This window comes from Schistocerca cancellata, chromosome 5, assembly GCF_023864275.1.
Source record: "Schistocerca cancellata isolate TAMUIC-IGC-003103 chromosome 5, iqSchCanc2.1, whole genome shotgun sequence".
Classification (NCBI taxonomy): domain Eukaryota; kingdom Metazoa; phylum Arthropoda; class Insecta; order Orthoptera; family Acrididae; genus Schistocerca; species Schistocerca cancellata.
This window is the reverse complement of record NC_064630.1, coordinates 172,157,079-172,180,612: the sequence shown is the minus strand read 5'-3', so window position 1 is coordinate 172,180,612 and position 23,534 is coordinate 172,157,079. Positions and strand designations below refer to the sequence as shown.

The following is a 23,534-nucleotide window of genomic DNA, read 5'->3' as shown; positions in this document are numbered from 1 at the left end:
CGGGTACACACCACGTTTATTATGCGTCTGCACGAACACTCCTGTGCGAATTGCGGGATGCAAGAAAGCACCAACCGTGTTTTGTTTGTCTTTGCTTCAGTTGCTTCCTCTTCCAAGGCCACCCAAATACGCTGCCTTATTTCCACGGACAGGATGAGCAGTTATACAAGATTTTTCGCTATCGATGATACTGGGTACGGAGAAGTATTGTCGTTGGACGGTGTAAGGAACTGGAGAAAGACTTGGTGCAATGATCTACAGCTCTCATTATAAGTGGCAAAATCTAGGATAACGCCCGTAATAAAGGGAAAGAATCAGATAGTATCTGATTACAAGATTAACAGTGAACTTGTTGAGCGCGTTACAATTTATAAGAAATGGAGCGATGGCGTAAAATCAGACTGGTGGGAGGCAAATGGAAGACAGATTTGTTGGTACGGTTTTTGGAAAGATCGGTGTATCTGTGAAGAAGGTCGCATACAGACGCTAGTGGGACCAATTCCAGAGTACTGTTCCAGTATTTGAGGTTCTTATCCAGTAGGTATGACAACAAACATCAAAATAATTCAATGAGCAGGTAGGTTCTTAACAGATTGGCAAATCCCACACACAGGTGCAACAGAAATGCGCAGGGAACTCTTGAAATAAATACGACGGAGTAGGAGCTGTTTTCGAAGAACACTGTGCAGTCACAATGCTACCTCTGTCGCTCACTTGACAGGAGGATCATGAGAATAAGATAAGAGAGATTAGGACAAGTTCGGAGGTCACTTAATGACAAAGGATCACAAATAAATTATTTAAAAATGATGACCGGTTTCGGCCGTCAAGCTGGCCGTCTTCAGATCTACGACACTGTAAAGTTATAAAATAGTGGCAAAATAGGAAAGTCAGAAAATAACGTAGAGTACAAAACAGTAGAACTAACAGAAATTAAAATGACATGGCCTTTACCCATGTGGCTGTAGTCTGCGGCGCACAGAGTAGTTGAGTGATGCCACGGTCGTTTACTGCTGCTGACACCTAATCTGCCACAGGCGAAATAGAGCGGAAAGCGCGCGATTATGTTGCGTGACTTCAGCATCAGCCAAAGAGCAATGACTCTTAAATCATTTCGCCATCGTTATACGTCTAAACATCAAGACACTCTCCCATCAAAAGATGCGAGTTAAATATGAAGTGCAAGAATGGCAACGAATTTTTAAAATGCGCGAACGCGCAAGCGCAAGAAAAAGAAATTTGGAAAAGAAGTGACCAATATCGAACTCCAAGACCTGCGACCAAGTCGACCACTGTCGACCTGCAGCAAGTCTAATTGTCAGTATGCCACTTCTCAAAGTAAGAGTAATAACCTCGTGTTTCTGAATGTAGTTAATGTGTAAGTGTGTGTGTGCGTGGTGTGTCGTGTTCATGATCTACAAGGTGAAGAAAAAATGCCGCACTTGGCTGTCGATATGCCATTCCTGATTCCAGCTAAAGACCAAACTGTACCTAGCAAAACATAGTCCCGCCAATAGGTTTGATAGAAAGGCAGTTTAAAAAACGAGGCTCTGGTAAAGCTGTAACTGCGTGCAACTTGGCCAAGAACAGGTGGCATCAACTCTGCGCTGTGTCGGAGCTGTCCCATTAGCTCAGTGAGACGAGGTAATGCCATGAGGAACATACTTACAGACTCGCCGATCTTCTAAACCCCTTTGCGCCATTTTTTTTTCTTTTAAAGCATCAAATTATATCTAATTTACGTCTCCAAAATGCGGTATCCTGTGTATTTTTGCTGTTGCTGTTAACTTTATTTAATCATTAAGATATGACATGAACTTCTTATAAACGACCGCTTTGTTTCGTCCGTGACACTAACAACTCTCTCTCCTCCTCCTGAACAGGCCATGAAGGCCCAACGTTACCGACCGGCCGCCGTGTCATCCTCAGCACACAGGCGTCACTGGATGCGGATATGGAGGGGCATGTGGACAGCACACCGCTCTCCCGGCCGTATGTCAGTTTCCGAGACCGGAGCCGCTACTTCTCAATAAAGTAGCTCCTCAGTTTGCCTCACAAGGGCTTGCCAACAGCGCTCGGGAGACCGGATGGTCACCCATCCAAGTGCTAGCCCAGCCCGACAGCGCTTAACTTCAGTGATCTGATGGGAACCGATGTTATCATTGCGGCAAGGCCGTTGGCTGACACGAATAAAGCAAACAGAAAATTATAGCGGATACACTAACATCGTCTATATGCAGTGAGGTGCAATAAAACAAAGTAGATAGACTAGTCGACATTGCACATTATGCCACGCACTATAATTCCATTCTGTACGTCTGACGTGCAGGTGACGATGATGATGCTGATGCTGATGATGTTGATGATGATGTTTTGTTTGTGGGGCAGTCAACTGCGCGGTCATCAGCGCCCGTAAAAAGTCCCAATTTTTACACATTCCAACGTTTTACACAGTCCAATCTGGCCAACGTCACGGATGATGATGATGATGATAATGATGATGATGATGATGATGATGACGACGATGATGAAATTGTGAGAGCAACACAAACACCCAGTCCCCGAGCAGAGAAAATCCCCAACCCGGCTGGGAATCGAACCTGGGACCCCGTGATCCAGAGGCAGCAACGCTAGCCACTATATCACGAACTGCGGACGTTTGACGTCCAGGCTTATCGTCACAGAGCGGGTTTGTACACGTACGAGCAACTTTCACCTTAGAGAAAATGTTCAAAGCGATCACCCTGCATTGCAGATACTTCGCCACCTGCTTGACCATACTTTGTTGGACCCTACGCAACACACCTGCATCCATCATCGCTGAAGCGGCAAGCACGCCAACTATTAGGTCGTGTACGTCCATGGGTTGAAGTATATAAACTTGTTCCTTTAAGTGTTGCCACAAATCAAACTCTAGTGGATGAAGATCCATGGAACGTGAAGGCCAGAACATTGGACCTCCACGACCAATTCACTTACGAGGAAACACTTCATTTAAATTGTTACGCTCAGTCATTGCAAAGTGGAGTGGTGCACGATCATGCTGAAACCATAGCTGTCACCGTGCACCAAGCTGACCGTTTTCTAATGCGTCACATAAAGTATTGCAAAGAAACATACGATACAGGGCCGCACTGAACTTGACAGCAGTAGATAAGGGCCCAAAAGCACACCTCCCACAGGTTTATGCCAAAGCGTGCCTGAAAGCCACGTTCACGGGTGATATGTGGGTTGTGTTCCGACAACAATGGCTGTTGTGGAGGTTGGAAACCCCTTCATGAATGAAGTTAGATTCGTCAGTTAACATCACGTTACGTATAAAATGTTCGTTGTCTTCCATCTGGTGCAAAAGCCATTCACAAAACTGCACTCGTCGAATGCGGTCTTCTGGCATCTGGTGTTGAATTAACGTGTAACGATATGCAGTGCTTCATCGTGCAACACTTCAGCAATCAGTCTTTGACATATCTGGAACTGCCTCGTAATATCACGGGTACTTCACCGAGTTGACTGGTGTACGGTTTCAAGAATCGCGTTCTGTGTTGGTGGATTACATCTAGTCCTTGGACGACCTCTGTCCATTACTTGTACACTACGGTTATCGCTTGCCCGAGAGGTGTTGTTCCAGACGACGAAAAACATTCTTGTCGAGATGGCGGGCATCGTGTGTACCGTGCAGCATATGCACTAGCATCAGCAGCAGCTTGGTTATCAGATTCACACATAATAAAAAACATACCGATATACTCATCGTTTGTGTTCCCTATCAGGAAACCGCCCAACATGGACTTTACAGGACCGGTTATGGTTGTGCTCTGCGCCGTTAGTAGACACATACATGCAGTTTAATGGATTCCACTGTCAGGTGATAGACTATTCTCATGTGACAAAAAGATGTCCTACTTGTAAACAACGCCAACTGGGGAAAGGACGACGAAGAAATAGTTCGAACCATAGCTCCATGGTGGGTGTGGGTTTGACGTCCCCGCAATCTAATCAGTGAGCTACGACGGGTGGTAAGGTAATGCCGGCTGATACACGTTCCTCTGTATATTCCGATGCGCTGCGCTATGTGATAGTGTCTCCAGGACCTCGTTCCGATAGATGTGTTTTCACAACGTACCCCATCTGACTCTGCTAGGTACTGAATCCGGATGAGGAATCACATGCCGACCTTCGACTGCAACAATTTCTCTTCACCCTATATATTATTAAACCGCTATCCCAGAAGTGATTCCAATTGCAGGTTGCCTGTGTAACGGCTTCCAGGGGCAACAAAAATTTTTGATATTTCGCATAATTTCGACCGAATTTAAAAATTTAAATGCTGTCTCAATCTACCTCTTAAGAGATATACACTCGTGTCAAAAGTTTAACACAGTACGACAAGAATTACAGTTAGAAACTGTATGTTTGTCTTGACGCGGCGCAAATGGCAGAACGCAGATACCCGGACTACATTCGTCTATTATTTGAGAATGAGAACACTTAGCGACTTCCAACAAATTTAAAGCGTAATTTAAGCCTTTCATAAACATTTTCTCCCTTACATGCTTAAATTCAAATATCTAACACATTATCAGATCTTTGAAACCGTTTTGTGCTTGGGAGTTCAATTCTTTAAAGAATCGTGCGTTTGTTGGTGGGTACAGGAGGCATAAGGGTGAATCCGGTGGCGCCGTATAGCCTGCTTCTCTTGTACCACTAAGAGCGCCGCAGAACCTTTCGTTCTCATGCGGCATACGGACCAGCATCATCTTCCAAATGACTCCGTCTGTAGCAGACAAGGAATTGTGTAAACGATCCTGATTGACCTGTACCATTTGAAAATCTGCGTACTGGCCACCCACAAATGTGCACTGCATGGGGTGCTTTACACTCAGAAGATTCAGATATACTCTCAAAACACTGAGATTTCCAGTCGTCTCTACCAACTGTGGCTATGGAGAAGTGTAAACCAAGGACTACATTAGTCAAATGAAACTATAATTATCGTTCCAGAGAACTTTACAAGCCTTAGAGATTTATGACGTACGTATGCAGATTGATATGACGGATGAAAATTGGTACCAAGGCTGGGATTTGAAGCCGGGTCTTCTGCTCACTACAGTACCCTGGCGCCATGGATTTGCATAATTGCATGGAATACCCTAGCACGCTTCCTTCATCAATCCAAATTCTCTTTGGCACCTCAGCCCACTTGGTATTCCCCCTAAATTACCCAAGTGGGCTGAGGTGCGAATGGGAATTTAGATTGAGGAGGGAGGCGTATTAGGATAGGCCATGCAGTTGTGCAAAGCCACTGTGCCAGGATGGTGTAGTGGTTAGCGCACCTGCCTCCTGCGCATGCAGACCCGGGTTCAAATCACAGCCTTGGTACCAACTTGCGTTCGTCGAATCAGTCTGAACATATACGTCATAGACTATTATAGTGCTAGGCCTGCACGTTTCGCAGTATAACTTCCGTGAAGTTTGGAAGGTAGGAGGTGAAGTACTATGGAGGGGGGGAGGGGGTTACTGAGTCGTGCTTGGGTAACTCAGTTGATAGATCACTGGCCCGCGAAAGGCAATAGTCTCGGGTTCAAATCACGGTCCGGCATAGAGGTTTCATCTGCCATGAAGTTTCGTGCACTACTTTCCCTGCTGCTCGCTCTTTCCCACGTCCTGCACAAAGTGAGGTCTTCTTCAGGCACCACAAATCTGCATCTACATCTATATCTACATGGATACTCTGCAAATCACATCTAAGTGTCTGGCAGAGGGTTCATTGAACCACCTTCACAATTCTCTATTATTCCAATCTCGTATAGCGCGCGGAAAGAACGAGCACCTTTATCTTCTCGTACGAGCTATGATTTCCCTTTTTTATCATGGTGATCATTTCTCCCTATGTAGGTCGGCGTCAGCAAAATATTTTCACATTCGGAGGAGAAAGTTGGTGATTGGAATTCCGTGAGAAAGTTGCTCCGCAGCGAAAAACGCCTTTGTTTTAATTATGTCCATCCCAAATCCTGCGTCATTTCCGTGACGCTCTCTCCCATATTTCGCTTTAATACAAAACGTGCTGCCCACTCTGAACTTTTTCGATGTACTTCGTCAATCCTATCTGGTAAGGATCCCACACCGCGCAATAGTATTCTAAAAGAGGACGGACAAGCGTAGTGTAGGCGGTCTCCTTAGTAGCTCTGTTACATTTCCTGTGTGCCCTGCCAATAAAACGCAGTCTCAGCTTAGCCTTCACGACAACATTTTCTATGTGTTTCTTCCAATTTAAGTTGATCGTAATTGTATTTCCTACGTATTTAGTTGAACTTACGGCATTTAGATTTGACTGATTTACCGTGTAACCGAAGTTTAACGGATTTCTTTTAGCACTCATATGGATGACCTCACACTTTTCCTTATTTAGGGTCAGTTGCCGATTTTTGCGCCATACATTTATCTTTTCCGAACCGTTTTGCACGTTGCTTTGATATTCCGATGACTTTACTAACCGATACACGACAGCGCCATCTGCAAACAACCTAATTGCTCGCTTTCTGTAATGCATGGTGTAATCTTCCATTTTTAATTACTCCTTTCATGTATTGTGTATTTTCTTATTTGTGTTTCTTTGTGTCCGTGCTTCAAACAAGAAACTATGGTGCCCTTGTTACGCTGCGGAGTGTTTTGGAATTTAACCCTGCACGCTGGCCTGACTCTGGTAAGGAGTTACGTGACGCCACTCACTCTTCTCCCTTTGCCGACCGGAGACTGGCGATGAACATTCCTCCCACCACCAGGATTCGAAAAGACTACCTTGCGCGCACTTCGATAAGCTATCTTACAAATTCAAACGCAAAATAATCAACTCATGTAATTAAAGTGCTCTTCATGCGCTAACGAACAATAGACAAAAATTTTTCTAGCATGTAATTGATCCGCACTGCCAACTGCGTAGCCCGTCATTGAACCTTACCGGCTACGAAAGAGATTTGAATTCCACAAACTTCCTGCGCGGGTCACTCCTATGGTGATCGTTTGTAAAACAACAATGCACCAATTTTCTTAGGCTGTAAATGTTTTTCTCAGATTATTTTTTTTATGACTACACTGATGAGAGACCCTCTATGCTTAGCTATAGAAATTGCTATTTGATGTTTTTCCTAACAAATAATAGGCCACGAAGTTATAAGTTTCGTTGCATTTGGCGGACCCAGCAGACAGAGCACGGGATCGCACCGCAGGTGCCTCGTTTGCCGCATAAAAGCGCCCACCAAACTACGTTACCGTGGGCAAATGGTCGCATACGCCGATCAGTACTTTCTGATGACGTCGCGTGCTTGCTACTGGATGTAGGAAGCTTCGAAAATTTGAAAGGAATGAGCCAGAAAGGATACAACCCTCGCATGAAGAGGGGCTCCTGCTCACTACAGCGTCACTTAAACAGAAATCGACATTTTGTCAACAACTTTAAATTTATATAGTTTTCTGACACAGTTGCATATAATTTTCATTGGTGGCTAGTTTCAAACGACTGCGTTCATTTTCAAATACTGACTACATCAAAGTGTACAATATAAAAAAAATGTAAAATGTTAAAATGCATAAGTGTTCTCCAGCATTCTGTACACATATGTTACAGTGGGGCAATACTTCGCTTATGCCATACCCGCCTCTCTAACGTTTGACTCTAACATAATTCCATTGTAACAGTCAAAATTCAGTCCTTTTGGTAGCCTAGCGCACATACCAAACGTGATTAGGTAACTCGACAGGCGCATTCAGTTGTATAATTCGCGTTCATGCGCTTGAGGGCACTTGTCAAGTCGTTCTAATCATTTGTTGTGGTGCATGAACAAGTCTTTTGAATGTTTTGTAGGATTACTGCTGTAGGCGCTTTTTTAATGTGATGAATGCAATCAAAACTGTTTGAAACTAGTAACAATTAAAAATTATATGCCACTCTGATATATACAGGGTGTTACAAAAAGGTACGGCCAAACTTTCAGGAAACATTCCTCACACACAAATAAAGAAAAGATGTTATGTGGACATGTGTCCGGAAACGCTTAATTTCCATGTTAGAGCTTATTTTAGTTTCGTCAGTCTGTACTGTACTTCCTCGATACACTGCCGTGATTTCAAAGGGGATACTCTACCTGTGCTGCTAGAACAAGTGCCTTTACAAGTACGACACAACATGTGGTTCATGCACGATGGAGCTCCTGCACATTTCAGTCGAAGTGTTCGCACGCTTCTCAACAACAGATTTGGTGACCGATGGATTGGTAGAGGCGGACCAATTCCATGGCCTCCAAACTCTCCTGACGTCAACCCTCTTGACTTTCATTCATGGGGGCATTTGAAAGCTCTTGTCTACGCAACCCCGGTACCAAATGTAGAGACTCTTCGTGCTCGTATTGTGGACGGCTGTGATACAATACGCCATTCTCCAGGACTGCATCAGCGCATCAGGGATTCCACGTGACGGAGGGTGGATGCATGTATCCTCGCTAACGGAGGACATTTTGAACATTTCCTGTAACAAAGTGTTTGAAGTCACGCTGGTACGTTCTGTTGCTGTGTGTGTTCCATTCCATGATTAATGTGATTTGAAGAGAAGTAATAAATGAGCTCTAACATGGAAAGTAAGCGTTTCCAGACACATGTCCACATAACATATTTTCTTTCTTTGTGTGTGAGGAATGTTTCCTGAAAGTTTGGCCGTACCTTTTTGTAACACCCTGTATATTCTCTGAGTGTGTCCAGTATCTTGTCCTAAACCTCTAGACCAGTTCGACAAAATTTGGTACACATGCTCTTTGCTATCTGGGAATCACCACTGTGATGTTAGAACCTCCTAGCTCCCATATGAGCGGAGATAGAGGAGAAAAGGGTTTTCAAAAAATAGTTCAAATGGCTCTGAGCACTAAGGGACTTAACTTCTGAGGTCATCAGTCCCCTAGAACGTAGAACTACTTAAACCTAACTAACCTAAGGACATCACACACATCCATGCCCAAGGCAGGATTCGAACCTGCGGCCGTAGCGGTCGCGCGGTTCCAGACTGTAGCGCCTAGAACCACTCGGCCACTCCGGCTGGCAAAGGGTTTTCAGTCCTATCATTTAGGCTGCCCTGCACCACAGACATGCTGAACAGGTAGTATCAGAATATGTTCCAGGTGTTACACGCGTAAGTAGGCTGTTTAGGTTCTTATATTGGTAACGTCACCGCCACGTAGCACTCTGTATGAAAATCACTGGCTGTGCTGTGTGCAGTCTGTGGCTGGGTGGCATTGTTGGAATTTGCTATTGTAGTGTTGGGCAGCTGGATGTTAACAGCGCGTAGCGTTGCGCACTTTGAGGTGAGCCGCCAGCATTGGTGGATGTGGGGAAGTGAGATGGCGGAATTTTGAGAGCGGACGATCTGGACGTGTCTCATTAAGAAAGAGTATGTTTGTAAGACTGGATGTCATGAACTGATATATATATTATGACTTTTGAACACTATTAAGGTAAATACATTGCTTGTTCTCTATCAAAATCTTTCATTTGCTAACTATGCCTATCAGTAGTTAGTGCCTTCAGTCGTTTGAATCTTTTATTTAGCTGGCAGTAGTGGTGCTCGCTGTATTGCAGTAGTTCGAGTAAAGAAGATTTTTGCGAGGTAATTGATTTGTGAAACGTATAGGTCAATGTTAGTCAGGGCCATTCTTTTGTAGGGATTTTTAAAAGTCAGATTGCGTTGCGCTAAAAAATATTGTGTGTCAGCTTAGTGTTAATCAGAATAGGTAAAGAGCGAAACGTCTGAGTGCGTTCAGTTTTGCTCAGCTGTTTGAAAATCAAATAATGTAAGAGATTTATCGGCACAGTAATTCAATAATTGCTCAAAGGGGACGTTTCACACGTGCGGCTGGACAGATAAAGGTGGGAGGATGATGTGGACAGAGACTGAGGGGAGAGGAGGACATGGGCAGAGAGAGAGGGGGGAAGGAGAAGATGGACAGACAGAAAGGGCGTAGGACGAGATAGACAGAGAGATGGGGCAAGTGGAAATTGAAAGAGGGGGGCGGGATGGGGAGATGGATAGAGAGATGGCAAAGGACACAGGTACATGCTATTGCCAATTTAGTTAGTTAGTTAAGACTGTAGGTCATTTGAACGACTCTTACACCGACATGATGTACAACGAATCAATTAGCAGGACATGTATGTATGAATGTCGTTAACACTAATGAACACGTTATTACTTTCAGATCCACTCATGCAATCACACTTAACCTTTTTATGTAGTTCTTGAGTTCCAAAAATTGGGTAATAAATCTTTAACTGAGGAACATCATTATGCTACCGTCATTGTAGATCTTTACGAGAACTTACATGGAATTAATATTCATATTTAATTACTAAATAACTAATAACGTTTTCCTTCTAATTTTAGCTCCAATCACATGTTACAGTGCTTTCCAGGTGCAATTTACGTACAAGTGTGATACTGCTGCTCCCTTGAAAATTTGGTAATTGTCTACCTACCATTTTATCGATCTGCATCTACATCTACATAGATACACCGCAGGACACCGTAAGGTGCGTGGCGGAGGGTACCTTGGACCACGGTTTATCAGATCCCCTCCTGTTCCACTCTCAAATAGAGCAAGGCAAAAATTACTATATGTACGCTTCCGCATAAGCCCTAATTTCTCGTATCTTATCTTCGTGGTCCTTACTCGCGATGTATGTCGGCGGCAGTAGAATCGTTACGCAGTCAGCTTCAAATGCAGGTTCTCTAAATTTTCTTAATATCGTTTCCCGGAAAGAATGCAGCCTTCCCTCCAGAGATTTCCATTTGACTTCCCTAAGCATCTCCGTAACACATACGTATTGTTCGAACCTACCAGTAACAAATCAAGCACTCCTCCTATGAGTTGCTTCGACGTCCTCCTTCAATCTGACCTGGTGTGGATACCAAACACTCGTGCAGTACTCAAGAATAGGTCCCACCAGCATTCTAAATATGCGGTCTCCTAACAGGTGAACCACGCTTTTCTAAAATTCTCCTAATAAACCGAAGTCGACCATTCACCTCGCCTACCACAGTTCTCACATGCTCGTTCCAGCTCATATCGCTGTCAACGTTCCGCCCAGATATTTAAACGACTGGACTGTGTCAATATGGACGTTAGTAATACTGTATCTGAATGTCACAGGTTTGATATTCCTACTCATCCGCATTAACTTACAGTTTTCCACTGGAAATTTTGTCTAAGACGTCTCGTATCCTCCTTCAGTCACTAAACTTCGACACCTTACCGTACACCACGACATCATCAGCAAAGAACCGCAGACTGCTACCCACCCTCACCGCCAAATCATTTATGTATATAGAGAACAACGGCGGTCCTGTCACACTTCCCTGGGGTACTCCTGACGATACCCTTGTCTCTGATGAACACCCGCCGTCGAGGACAACATCATTTCAGAAGTCATCGAGTCACTCGCATATCTGTGAACTTATTCCTTACGCCCGTACCGTCGTTAACAGTCTGCAATGGGGCACCGTATCAGATGCTTTCCGGAAATCTAGAAATATGGAATCTGCCTATTACCCGTCATCCACAATTCGCAGTTTATCACGTGACAAATGGGCAAGCTGAGTTTCGCACGAGCGATGCTTTCTAAAACCATGCTGATTCATGGACATAAGCTTTGCAGTCTCAAGAAAGTTTATTATATTCGTACTGAGAATGTGTTGAAGGATTCTGCAACAAACAGAAGTTAGGGATACTGGTCTGCAATTTTGTGGGTTCTTTCTTCTAGCCGGCCATTGTGACCGAGCGGTTCTAGGCACTTCAGTCTGGAACCGCGCGACCGCTGCGTCTGCAGGTTCGAATCCTGCCTCTGGCATGGATGTGTGTAATGTCCTTAGGTTAGTTAGGTTTAAGTAGTTCTAAGTTCTAGGGGACTGATGATCTCAGATGTTAAGTCCCATAGTGATCAGAGCCATTTGAACCATTTTTTTTCTTTCTTTTACTTTTCCTATATACTGGAGTCACCTGCGCTTTTTTCCTGTCGCTTGGGACTTTGTGCTGGACGAGAAATTCACGATAAATAGAAGCTAGGTAAGGTTGCCAATGTCGTAGAGCACTCGTTGTAAAATCAAATAGGATTCCATCTGAACCTGGTGATTTACTTGTTCTCAAATCTTTAAGTTGCTTCTCTTTGCCAGGTATGCTTATTTCTATGTAGTCCATGCGGGTCTGTCCAAGGTCTAATGACGACGGTCGTCCTGCCTGAACGATGTCTTCAACGCGAAATTTAAAACTTCGGCTTTCGTTTTGCTATCTTCAACTGCCACACCAGACTGGTCAAAAAGGGACTGAATGGAAGCCTTAGACCTAGACCCGCTTAGCGTTTTTACATACGACCAAAATTTTCTCACGTTCTGTGCCAGATCTTTCGCTAAGCTGTGACGGTGGTAGTTGTTGTATGCTTCGCGCGTAGATCTTTTCACAGACGCACGAATCTCTACTAATCTTCGCTTGTTGACGTTTGTGCGTCGCATTTCTAACCTAGAGTGCAACAGCCTGTGCTTCCTCAGCATCTTACGAATTTCGTTATTTAACCATGGTGGGTCTTTTCCATCCTCTATCCACCTACTAGCACGTAACTCTCCAGACCACGATTTACAATCTGCTTAAACTTTGCCCATATTTCCTCTACATCGATCTTGTTGGTACCAAGTGAAGCCAGTTCACTCTCTAAGTAAGATCTTAACAATTGCTTATTTGCTCTATCTAGCATAAACACTCCCTTACCCTTCCTGACTGATTTATTAACTTTCGTAATCATAGTTACTATAATGAAATTGTCGATTATATCCGACCTACTTATAGCTACAAGGTCTAAGATATTTCCATTGCGTGTAGGCTGCCGAGCTAACTGCTCAAGACAATTTTCTGAAAATGTGTTAAAAAGTATTTCGCATGACTGTCTGTCTGTATCCCCCCAAATAAATCTATAGACGTCCCAGTCTATAGTCGGCAGATAAAAGTTGCCTCCAACTAATATTGCATGACCTGAGTATTTACGCGATATTGACCTTAGACTTTCTTTGAATGACTCTAGAACTGTCACAGCGGAATCGGGTGGCCGGGGAAAAACATCCAACAATTAACTTAGTTTCACCTACACCTGTTATACGCGACCAGACGACTTCATTGCCACACTCAACTTCGAACTGAATACAGACAATATTTTTTTCAACTGCAATGAAAACTCTCCTCTCCTATTTCCCCTAATCTGTCTTTCTGATCTACGTTCCACGACTCGCTAAATACCTCAGAGCTTTCCACTTCGGATTTCAGCCAGCTCTCAGTCCCAAGAATGATTTGAGCAGGATAACTTCCTGGAGGACAGTACATTCGGGAACTGTATTACGAATACTTCTACAGTTTAGTGAATAAATTATGACAGTCGAAATGTCTTTATTCTGAACACCATCTGACTTCCTTGTGGTGAATCGACTGGCGAGTGTTCACCAGAGCACCTCAAACTATCGTCTAGCCTAAAAATCCCTCGTGTGCACTCAAGTACTCTGCTACCCGAGTAATTGCTTCCTTTGTGTAGTGCACCCCTGACCTATCAAGGGGAGTCCTGCAAATCCCCACACGATAACGCAGGTCTATAAATCTGCAGCCAAGACCGTCACAGAGTCGACAAAGCCTTTGGTTGAGATCTTCCACTCGGCTTCATTTTGTCATGCAATCCAGTACAGAACACTCTTGGCTCAATTCCCATTCAGTATAATGGAGAACCGTGCATATGAAAATGCCGAGTGTCCTATGGCTGCCCTGTTCGCTGACTGCAAGCAAAAAACTTTCTTTGCAGTAAATTTCAAAATCGCATTTGACGTGAAGGATTTCTAGAGTCAGTGTATAGCTTTATTCCAAATGTGAATGCACCAGTCTGTCCTGTAGAAAGAACAGCAGTCAAAACAGAAGGTACAAAGGAGAAGCGGACTAATAATAGTAATACAATTTATTATTATCAAAATTCCATTTCCGCTGTGCACCTTCTGTTGTGACTACTGTTGTTATAATAATTTATTATTACCAATTGGTGATATTATTATTGATCAATTTGTCGCGAGGAACGGGCAATGAGATGCTTTTCTCGTTGAAAACAGGTAGCCTTCCCTTAAGTTCTAGGCCTCAGAACACAGAAACACTGCTACAACAGACCTAAGTGGCAGAATTGTTCTTTTCCACCTATGTCTTTTTCAGCATTCTGGATGGATTACTCTGGGTCCGTGTTACGCACTGCCGCCTCAGTATCGGCAAATTTCACCTTGCAGGTGTATCCCTGCGCATGAAAACGATCAAGTTCATATAAAGACTCGCTTTTGACTGACATCGCCACCTTGGAAATAACTAGTATTTTCCGATACTAGAGACCAACTGGAAAAAATCAGTGAAACCACCTTGTACGTATTATCATTACCTGTCATCTCACGGCAGTCTTCGCATCACGCATAAAATTGTTATGCAAATTTGCTGGTTCTTTAATTACAGCAGTTTCTGAATTAATTTTTAGCCTCGTTTCCTTTGGTCTAATTAATTTCAACTTTTATCGCAGTCACATGGGGAACAGGCTTCATAACAGTATCAGTGCTTTATTTTTGTTTTCCCTTTTTATACCAGGATGAAGCTACGAAAATCTTACGGGCCACATGAGACTTTATCCATAAGGCTGAAAGTTAATTTTATATAAAAAAAAATATCGTGATACTAGTACCGAAGCAACTACAGTAATTATTTGTACACAGTAGCGAAACGAGTTTCTCTTCACTCTGCAGCTCCTACGTAATCCAGCCGGGCAGCAAGGTATGTTTCAAGTGATCGATGCTTTTGGGACCCCGCATAACACCACTGAAAATTCCACTCTGTTCAGGATAGCTCATTAGACTGCGTCATCGACCATCTCACGAGCAACGCGGCGTCCACGTGTCATATTCCACGTGCAGTCAACAATCTACAGTGTGCTCCCCGCTTGGCCGTTTACGCACCTCATATCCATGAAAACTTCGTTTCCCTGCCCATTCCAATGGACACGCCTGCTGCATGCGTTGCTGGCAACCCGCAGCACAGTGTCACCCTTTCTCTTCCACAGTCCTGTTCACCCATCCTAGAAAACACGGTATCAAAATCCCTGCCTCATTGCCTTTATGTAACAGACGTACTGAAATCGGCATATAAAATGGCATTTTTGTGGGCGTAGCTCCGCTAAGGCGTTTAACGCAAAAGGAGAATTAGCCATTGCCAGGCACATTCAAGCAAATTGACACTACAATCACCTCTGAATGTACTATGAATTAATTTACATGAATTTTCAAAGTTGTAAAGCCGTTTTTCATACGCCCTGCATATGACAACCAGGCTATTTATATAATAACTTTAGCACAACTCGGCAATCCGAAGAAGCTCTAAGAACGAAACCGGTCAGAAAACAATAAATGTACAAGAATTCAGCTGAAGTGGTTTTCATTAATCATTGGAAATTAATGCCACACAAAATCAGGTTGTAAATGTCGTCATAGAGAGGGTTTAGATGGGCATACCTCTGTTTTTTTATTTTATTTTTTAGTACTTCGCCTGGTGTCCAGCGTCTAGAAGCAAGCGGCTGACAGTTCGCTTCTACATTGTTAATACTCTGTCAGCCAACCTGTCGAAGCAATTTGAAAGTGAGGTGATAGGCTATTCTTAAGGATGTCTGGAACGTATTAAAAAGAGCACTATCGTGATATATAGTTTGATAGTATTGTCATGATACAGTCTAAATGTGGGAGCTAAGGCTTCAGATATATCTTCATTTTTTGATTTTTACCTAGCTATATGTGGCCTTAGCAGGGATGTGGATTACTCCGACGTTAAAAGCGATGTTGTTGCTTTCGTTGTAAATGTAATTATGGGCTTGTATCACAAAGTGAATTTCTCTATTAAAGGGCATATCGTTTGAAAGGGGCTAATTCGGTAGATCTCTCATGACTGTAAACCATATTCATAGCCAGAAATGATTTAACTAGCTTCATGCGATGCATTTTACGAAGTTAATTACTGTTGGTCTACAGTGTCTGGGCTGGTGACTATCGTGGTGGCGATACTGAGTGTTACGTTAGAAAGCGATAAAATTAATTGAACACGTCACACTGATTACGATATTTTCACTTACTTTTCGTAACTTTATTGCTTCCTACTGTAACACTCCTCACTTCATCAACTCAGGCACTGTAGACCGAAAATGCAGGAAGTTAAATAAAATCCATTCGATTCTGGACTTACATATGAGTATGTATTGTTACTTCTCTATCTGATCACAGAGTTACACCAGCATACACCAAAATACTCACCCCTTGGCAGACAAATTACTTAAGTAACATTGTAACGTATGACGAAACGCGACTCTAGCACATTAATAAATACAAGAGCAAACGTTGGACTGACTTCATTCTCGTGCTTTTTCTCTGTTTCTCTTCTTTTTATGTCAGGGTGGGTGAGCAGGCTACACAAATTTAAATTTAAGAGTCTGAGATAAAAAAAAATATTCTTACATGCTTGTATTCAGCCTGCGAGGTCGAGCCAGAACACAGGGTGCTTCAGCTGGAGCTCGTTATGTACGGAAGTTACGTTTATTTAGAAGGTTGTGGGCCTATGGGTAACTCAAAATTAGTCCAGAAGAGGCACGAGATGAGCGGCTTCTCTCGTGTGCGAAAACTTTCACAGTGACGAAATGTGGAGCTATTTTCGTCGCGTGCAGCTAGTGCTACGTCCGCTTCGCACTTTCGCACTCCAGATTATGATCACACACAATGGCCGTTACGTCACGGCATACCAACATCGCCGGGCGAGCATGTCGCTCTCTGTCAATGAATAACTCATGACGGCGAAACAGACTGGGAAGGCTGCCGCTCTTCATCAGTTGCAACTCCGTCGCTGTCATCTTAACTACGAAACCTCGAAAGTAACGAAAGTAATAGTACTAAATCTAAAATATATGTACAAGGACTATCTAGAAAGTAACCTCCATTAGGCTAGAATATAATGAAACAGCTGAACCAAATTTTGTCAACCAGATGTTCAGAGAAACTGTGTGAATCTTTAGCCGTGAAAGCAAACGTTGTTAAGTTAATATTTATTCAAAACTGTAAAGCTCAAGAACAGAAACTACACTACCGCTCATTAATTTCAATACACCCAATAAATGTCATCTGATTCTCTTTAGATAAGGTCTAATACCGTGGGTACGTTTGATGAAGCTAAGGAATAGTACAACAGTTGTACACATGTCATGATTTTTGTTTGTGGTCGTCGAGATAACGTAGTATCCAACAAGCAATGTTGTGTACATAAACGTTATGTAGCTACCTAATATGTTTGTTTACCTATTTGCCGACGGACGCCGCATTTGGTACACCTGTGTTGTTTCCTCTAGTGGTGTGATATCCGAAACGAACGGTAAGCATTGCTATGATACATAAAATGTGGTTCTTGCACACCAGTTCCTTCGTGACTCTGAAGTGTGCACATCGCTAGTATGGCTCCACGAGTGAAGATATCCATAGAAAAACATGCTGTAATTGTAGCACTTAGCCAAGCAGGTTTATCTCTTCGCCAAATTGCGAAACAGTGTACTGTGTCTATAGGTGGAGCCAATACACCTTTCACCGCCAGAAGACAACAGGTAGCAATAAGGACATACCACTACCAGGACGACCTCGTAAAACAATTAAAAGTGATGATAAACATATCTGAATTATTACTAAGAGAAACGGATTCTAATCAGCGCCCCAAATTCGTGCAGACTTGGTAGAAATGAACACGACAACAATATCTGTTGCAACAGTAAAAAGGAGACTGACTAAAGACAGCTTGAAAGGCTGTCACAGCAAGAAAATCCCTTCTAAGGCCAATAAATAAACAGAAGAGACTTGAATGGGCTAGAAAACATCGTAATTAGACATCGGAAGAGTGGACGAAGGTGTTATTCACTGATGAATCGAAGTTTGAGATTTCTGGAAAACCAGAAGGAGAATATTTGTTCGCCGATTTGTAGAGGAAAGGGTAGCCCAGCAGTGTGTTCTACCTGCAGTTAAACACGGTGGAGGTTCTATTATGGTTTGGCGATGTTTTGCCGGAGACAGAGTTGGCGACATTGTGAAAATAGAAGGATGTATGGTTCAGAAGCAGTATCACCGCATACTTTAGTATAATATAACACGAAGTGGATTGCGCTTAATAGGGAAAGGGTTCACTTTACAACAGGAATGATGACCCGAAACATCGGTCGGCATACTGTACGAACTGCATTGCATCAAAGGAAAAACAGAGAGTGCTGAATGATATGGTATGGCCGTCCCAAAGCTCCGAGTTTAATCCCATTGAAATGGTCTGGGATTAAGTGGACAGACGTATCAGGAAAGTTAATATATCCAGTATGGAACAACTCTGGAATATTGTTAAGGATGTGTGGAACCATTTAGATTCACGATACCTACAAAAACTGATTGACCGCATGTCTAGAGTTTGTGAGGCAGTCATTAAATCCGAAGGGGATACTCTGATGAAATTAAAATATACTGATTGTTGTTGTATTACATATGTGGAAGTTAATATAATTATATTTTGTGTGAAATAACGTTTGATTTGTCTTGTAAATCTGAAATACTATGCTGTATTCAAATTAATGAGCGGCAGTGTACATAAGAGAGATTGTCGTAGTAGTAATTATCACCTCAAAAAATAAAGTTACGTAAATTTGTCATTCTATGATAGTGGGTGTTGGGAGCGCAGCCATGTGATCATCTGCAACTGCAAATCAGTCAGCCTTCGGCTGCAAGAATGGACTGGGCTTGCAGTACGTTTGCCGGTTGGTGATGACAGCCAGTTGTGATCCCAAGAAAATGTTACATAACATGGATTAGATTTATATTTGAAGGTGCATGTAAAGATGGGACTGGTAGTCCCGAAATCGATCGTGCAACAAAGAAATTAAAAACCTTGTAGCCAGAGGCTGGTTTATTTACAGTTGTAAATAAAGTTAAGTAGTTGTTTTTCTTAACGTAGGACTTTTCTGGAAGTGGTCCCGCGTCATGTTATAAAATAACTGTTACTGAATGAAACGGAAGTTGAGGCCACGGTTGCTTTGGTTCTAGACACACAGGCTGGCCGCTACATACGTGTCCGAAACATCAGTTCTGTTCAATAACTTATTTTACAGTATGACGCTGGACTAAACCCATGAAATTTTTGTGTCAGCTGACTGTGGCCACGGAAGCACACGCTATTATTATTACTTTTTGTTTGATTAAAGGTGCATTCCTATAGTCCTGGTACATATTCAAATTGCCGCGTCACAGAATCGTCGCACGCTGCTAAAGGAGCAAAAAGAAAATAGCGCAAAACATTTAGAAAGAGGAGTATCGTGTGCTAATTCTCTTCCTGCATCTGAAGGTGAATAACGCTGCAACAAACCATGTTGAGTTGGCGAAAATGAACGGCAACAATGCTTCGTCAGTGACACAGTGCTTATGCGCGCAGACGCCTCCAGTTTGGTCAGACAAGCCTCAATGGCATAGAACGGAGTGGTAGACCATCACCCTGTGAAGAACCGGGATTAGCAAGAGAAGTTGATACCTTCATGTTCTAAGACCGCTGGACCACTGTGTTACATATGAAAACGAGGTAGTTGTTAGTTTACAAAACGGGGTCCTATAGTTATTACACATACCTTGCACTGCTGGACTCGTAATTTGTTCAAAAATGGTTCAAACGGCTCTGAGCACTATGCGACTTAACTTCTGAGGTCATCAGTCTCCTAAACTTAGAACTAATTAAACCTAACTAACCTAAGGACATCACACACATCCATGCCCGAGGCAGGATTCGAACCTGCGACCGTAGCTGTCGCACGGTTCCAGACCGCAGCGCCTAGAGGCGCTCGGCCAATCCGGCCGGCTCTTAATTTGTAGCTCGAAGTTTAGGTACTAGTTTGGAGCACGAGGTGTAGGTATAATGAGAGGAGACAAGGTAGTAATAATAAACCAGATATTAGTACTAAAAACATAAAACACACTAAAGTATAAGTGCAACATTGTACATGGTCGACTTTTCAGCTATCAGTCCCTTCCAGATGGTCACTCATGGATTAAACAGTCCGCCTGCTTAGCTGGGTGGTAACGTGCTCGCCTGCCATGCAAGCGGGCCCGGGTTCGATTCCCGGCTGCGTTGGAGATTTTCTCCGCTCGGGGACTGGGTGTTGTGTTGTCCTCATCCTCATTTCATCCTCATCATTGGCGCGCAAGTCGCCCAATGTGGCGTCGAATGAAATTAGACTTCCCCGAATAGTGGCCTCCCGGCCAACGATGCCATACGCTCATTTCATTTTATGCATTAAACACACGGATATGGATTCATTTTAGACAGTATATGTTAGGTAAGGGAACCGACATGCTGAGAATTAAAGCTATATTCGCCACCACCACTGTAAAAAAAAAACCATTTACATTGTATACTGCGTACAGTATAGTATGAGCACAAGGTAATCACCGAAACTGTCGCGCTATGTTTTGGTATACTCCAGTGGACATGTAGAAACCAACAAGAAAAAAAACAGTTCGAAATAAAAGCGTAAAATACTCATGAACGTATAGTCAGTCTGGTACTGTATTATGACGTTGTCTTTCGTAACATGGTATTAAAGTTATAACCGTGAAATTCAAAATCTAGACTCCCTGGTGGTCGATGTCAAGGTGTAGTACACATCAAACCAGGAACATATCGCCTCCAGAGTAAAATAATGTCTAGTGCATACTATTTACACATAACTTAAAACACTTTGTGCTTCTTTATTCAGTGCAACGACCTCTGCTAAACATAAAAAGGTACTACTTTCCTTTTTTTAACCCTCTGTATCGCATCTTTTTAGGTGAAGTATTTTAATTTACTTGCGATTTCGACATTCAGTTGTCACGTGACCGTGGCCTACGAGCCGAAAGCCGGTTCACGGTAAAATAAATATTTTACAGAACATGACGAAAGAGATATTTTATGTCGTCCCAGAAATGGTACAGTTCCCGTATAGAGCGAAATGTTAGAAATAACTTGATACTGAAGTGACGCTGACGTAATGCGCTTTCCGTGCGATGGCAGAGGGCTGAAAGAAAGTTTTCTCTCGGTGGAGTTCTCGCTGTGTTTCTGCGAGTCGTCGAGTGCTTATTTGGTTGCGTGGGCTCCAGCGCTGCGGGGGCTCGCCCTTAAGAATCGCCCTTGAGTGCAGTCCGAGTGGCGTAACGCGCTAAGGACAGGGGCCACGCACACACAATGGGCGTGTAGCGAGAGAACAATGGCCGCCGCGGCCCGTGTTGTTCCACGCATCACCAGGTCGCGTGTCTCGGTCACGCCTTTCCCGCTGACTCTGCCAGGCTTTGCATTTGCTGCGCATACTATTTGTTAGCGAGTGGCATACGGAGCCGCCCAAGCTGTATTTAGCCAGAGAGGGAGGGGGGGGGGGGGGGAGGGGTGGCGGACGCTGGAATTTGCACTGTCATCTCTCTTACGATGTACAGATGTAGCCTAGGGATCGTAAAAATCTACCGACTACAACCGATGCCAGTATTTTAGCTCTGAGGATCCGGTATTTTTCGGTATTTGTTTGGTCGGCTATAACAAGTGATTTTTGTGTTTTCCTAACAACTGGGTACTGGGTGTTGTTTGATGTCCTTAGGTTACTAAGGTTTAAGTAGTTCTAAGTTCTAGGGGACTGATGACCATAGATGTTAAGTCCCATAGTGCTCAGAGCCATTTAACAACTGGGTAAAATGTAAGTCTGCAGGATTTCGTGGCCGTTGTCACTGAAGTTAAAATCTTCTGGGTTATTAGGCCGCGTCATGTTTCTTCTAAACTGATCGACGTTTTGAGCCCTCTGCTGTGATCTTCCTCAGGATCTTCTGGTGTCCACTACTGCTAGAACACTGTCAGAGACGAGTGTCGCGTCCTCTTATAAAGGGGGAGTATTCACGCGTTCGTGCTGGAGAAGTGATAGTATTGGTTAAAATTCATATGGCTACCATTGGTGGGCCATAGTCATAGGCTAATATTCCTGTTCTGATGCAGAAGAAGGGGATACTATTGGCGGCCCATCTTTAGCTAACAACACCCCTTCTTCTGCATCAGAGCGGGAATATTAGCGTATGACTATGGCCCACCAATTGTAGCCATATGAATTTTAACCAATACTATCACTTCTCCAGCACGAACGCGTGAAAACGCCCTCTTTATAAGAGGACGCGACACTCGTCTCTGACAGTGTTCTAGCAGTAGTGGACACCAGAAGATCCTGAGGAAGATCCCAGCAGAGGGGTCGAAACTTCGATCATTTTAAAAAGAAACATGATGCGGCCTAGTAACCCAGAAGACTTTAACTTTAGCTGGGTAAAAGATAGCAACAGCAGTAGTGCTAAAATTAATGGTTCATAATACTCCTATCATACAAAACGAGTAACTTCGTTTCTTAAAATTTAGATTATTTGAAATATAGTGTTATTATAGAAAATAAGAAAAGCGATTCGTGCAATTTTAATAACAACACTGACGGAAACGAACAACAACGCATGGAATAAGAACTGGTACAGCATTGCTGAGACAATAATGTACCTGTTGGCATACCTATTAGATGGTACGTGTGTACAAGCAGTGTGTAAGACAAACCCCATCTGATAACGTATGCAGTTTCTCGCTGTTATCGATGGATATCAGTTGTCTTATAGAATGGTAACAACCCTAGTCGGGAAGTATTTTACGAAGTGCGGTTTCGTTGAAGCATATTGCTCCATTTGCTTCAAGAGATTAAAAACTGGAGGAGCCACAACAAACATGCGACACTACATAAGGAGAAAATTTAAAACTTTCCAATTCTTTCAGAGTTCACAGTAAAAATGGATGGCTGCTAATCTGCTGCCAGAGTCTACATAATATGCATGTATCAGCTCGTATCCCTTAAAATCTTCGATTACAACATAATTTTTTAGCAGAATTTCAAAAAACTGGTGTCAGTAGGACAATACTGTGACTCTTTGTAGTGTTCAACCACCTATCGTTTTCGAGGAAAGCAGCGAATAGGGGACGGAATAAGTTTTATTTTATTTGTCTTTTTAAAGTAATATTTGGGTTTTATCTATCTTGTGACTGACAGAGTCACAATTTTTCAGTCTTTGTTCGATTCTACGTTTATTACAGGAAATTACAGGAATAAAAAACCGAAACTTTCAGAAACTGGTTATTTTGAGTAGTTTTAACAATCTAATTAAACAGGCATTGGAAAAAAAGCTATTGCCAAAAACCGGTTGTTTCAGCGACGACCGCTATCCGTAAGATAGCCTAGACGTGGCATCAGGCAGCTTGCAAATAGTTTTTTTTGTCAAGCTCGCTGTGTGAGTGACCCAAAATGGCCCCCAGGACTGTGAAATTATAATCGATAAGGCTCGGTATTTACTTTCCTTT

At 43.0% G+C, this 23,534-nt stretch overlaps 1 pseudogene; it reads right to left on the bottom strand.

Annotated features, from left to right (window-relative positions):
- Positions 1-2,063: 2,063 nt before the first annotated feature.
- Positions 2,064-2,181, bottom strand: LOC126189956 (5S ribosomal RNA; annotated as a pseudogene).
- Between the last annotated feature and the right edge of the window lie 21,353 nt (positions 2,182-23,534).